Source organism: Rhinopithecus roxellana, chromosome 3 (genome assembly GCF_007565055.1).
Source record: "Rhinopithecus roxellana isolate Shanxi Qingling chromosome 3, ASM756505v1, whole genome shotgun sequence".
NCBI lineage: Eukaryota > Metazoa > Chordata > Mammalia > Primates > Cercopithecidae > Rhinopithecus > Rhinopithecus roxellana.
Genome location: NC_044551.1, coordinates 138,522,390 through 138,525,434, shown reverse-complemented (window position 1 = coordinate 138,525,434; position 3,045 = coordinate 138,522,390). Strand labels below are relative to the sequence as shown.

The following is a 3,045-nucleotide window of genomic DNA, read 5'->3' as shown; positions in this document are numbered from 1 at the left end:
TAGTGTTTGTCGTACTCATACGGAAAGCTTGTTGAAACACAGATTGCTGAATTTCTCATTCAGCCAATCCTGGGCAGGCCCAAGCATTTGCATTTCTAACTAATTTCCACATAATACTTGGAACGTGGACCACCACAGTTTGAGAACCACTGCTCCAGTTGATTTTTATAGCCTCGGTAATGGGGAGAATGATAGTGTCCTTATTGTTAAGAATCTTCACCTTTTCTATTAGGTTGAAGAAAACCATATTTTTATTCTTTGTTACCTAAGAGAAGAAAAATGGAAGATGCTTCGTCATTTGTTGGCCTTACCCAGACAACATGACCATGGTGAAATTTAATATCCATTTGAAAAAAAAAAATGACTAATAACATTCTCACTGGATAAATAAAAGGTGAAGAAAAAATGTATTCTCTCACAGTTGGATTGAAATATACTTTTGTTGTAGAGTAATAAAAATTATCAACCTCTTTAGTTATTATTCTGTTGTTTTAAAATCTAGAATTCAAATGATAAAGATAATTGAAAGGATACTTTTTTTTTTTTTTGGTTTTCTATTGACAGGGGTCAGTAAAATGTGAATTTGGCTCACAGACCAAATTCCATCAATGTCTATTTTTGTATGGTCCACAAGCCAAGAATGGCCTTTATATTTTTAAGCAGTTGAAAAAAAGCAAAAGAAGAGTAATATTTCAAGACTCATGAAAATTGTATGAAATTCAAATTTTGATGTCTATAAATGTATTAAGTTATCCAGAGAAACAGAACCAATAGGCCAATAGGAGGGGTATGTGTGTGTGTGTGTGTACATATACACATGTATATATAATACATAATATTTTGGATATTGGAATTGGCTCACACAATTGTGGATGCTGAGAAGTTCCATGATCTGCTGACTGCAAGCTGGAGACCCAGGAGAGGTGATTGTGTAAGTTCCAGTCCAAGTACAGGAGAAGATCAATGCACCATCACAAAAAAAGTCAGGTACCAAGAGAAAATTCTTCCTTATACTGTCTTTTGCTTCATTTAGACTTCCAATACATTGGATAAGGCCCACCAACATTGGAAGATCAAACTGCTTCACTCGCCCTACTGATTCAAATGTTAATTTCATCTATAAACCCTTCACAGACACACCCAGAATAATGTTCAACCAAATATCTGGGCAGCCCGTTGTCCTAGTCAACAAAATCTATCCCTTCTCAGCTTGGCATTCATATACATCTCCTTAAATCATATTTAATTTCCAAATAAACACAATAGCAAGGTCATAACTCCACCTTACATAAAGCAACTATCCCACAGACAACTGAATATTCATTACTCATTCCCCAGAAAAGGAAATAAAGTTCTTGATGTTTACTCTTCTCCTTGACATCCTGTAACTTAAAAAATACTATGATGTAAATTGAACAATACTTAAATGTTATGGTAATAAATCAATACATTATACGTTACATAATAAAGGAATAAGAGAGGGAGAAAAAGATGTTTACTATACACACATGAACATTTCATAACAAAGTAAGGGGGAATACTCCTAACAGTCCTCATTTATGTAACTGGTTACATGGTTGTAGTTGATATTTATAACTACCTTCTTTCACTAACTATCCTGTTTTTTGTTTGTTTGTTTGCCTTTAGCAAGCCCCTCAGCTGGTTCTTTACCTGGTCAAGTGACCTAAGCTTTCATTCCTAAAGGATCTGGGGCATTAGGAGTTTTGCCTGGATTGGGTTGTTGTAATTTTACACTGACTTTAATTACTGGACATGTAGTACAGAGGGGCATCCTGCAGGTTCTACTGCATTTCAAACATACTCAACCTTACTTCCATTGTGCAATAACAGTTCCATTTCTCCTTGCTAGTTCTGATCAGTCATCGCAGACAGTACAGCAACTCTCTTCTTTGCCTGTTGATTCAGAGGCATGAGGAATTCAAAGTGGCTGGGCAGCAGTTTTTATTAATTAATTTATTTTTCAATGGAACACTTCATGAATCTGCATGTCATCCTTGCACAGGGGCCATGCTAATCTTCTCCGTATCATCCCAATTTCAGTATATGTGCTGCTGAAGTGAGCACAGTTCATTGTTGTATCTCCTACTGGAAGCATTTCTCCCTCAGGAACTAAGACTTTTAGGCCAGTAGAGCATAAGGTCATGGGAACAGGAAGCAAAACATTTTATTAGTGGGTCACGAGGAGTAATAGTGAATAAATTCATTCCCGCTTCTGCCCCTTATTCCTGGACCCATGAGTCCTTGCTATGGAAGAAATAGCTCTATCTATATATTAGATGTTGATTCAGAGAATGTGCAGCCTTCTGGAGAATCTTGCCTGAGCACTGCAAAATATTACCACCTAGCTGGTGCTGTAACTAAGTTCTCCAAAGGCCATTCCACTGTTCTATCAAACAAATTGCTTCAGGATGGTGGGCAACATGATAAGGCCTATACATTCCATGAGCATGGACCCATTACCATACTTCTTTTGCTGTGAAGTGAGTTCCTTAATCAGAAGCAATGCTGTGTGGAATCTGTGGAATCCTGTGCCCGTGGAAAAGGAATTCTGTAAGTCCAGGATCACAGTTTTGGCAGAAGCATTGCATGCAAATCCATACTTAAGATAGTCTTGCTTACAGAGAAGAGGCATCAAAGAGCACTTCAAGGATGCCAGGGCCTCCCTCACACATTTATTTCTCTCAGTACTGGTAAAAGTTTGTTTTATGAATCCTTCCAGTGTAGGTGGATAGGTCTTATGTGACAATCTCCCTAAGCGTTTAAATTTCTTCCTCTACGTTATACCAAGGCAAGTCTGACATTTTCAGTTCACTTACTGTGAGCCACCTTTTAGAACATGTTTCAGCCAACCAACTGAACAAATTCATAGTGCCCTTTCCAAATTTCTGAGCTGTAACACGAAATGCAGGCTATGCTGAGTGAGCCCATATCAATAAATTCAGCCTGATCTAACTTTATCTTCCTTCATTTCACACTGTTAGCGTTCATTCCCACACATGTTTCCTGGACTTCTGTCTGTGCAAA

The 3,045-nt window shown here is 37.6% G+C and overlaps 1 non-coding gene across 1 annotated transcript; it reads right to left on the bottom strand.

Annotated features, from left to right (window-relative positions):
* Positions 1 to 1,978: 1,978 nt before the first annotated feature.
* Positions 1,979 to 2,085, bottom strand: LOC115896610. Its single transcript, XR_004056527.1, has one exon. It is a non-coding gene; the product is annotated as a U6 spliceosomal RNA (small nuclear RNA).
* Positions 2,086 to 3,045: the final 960 nt, after the last annotated feature.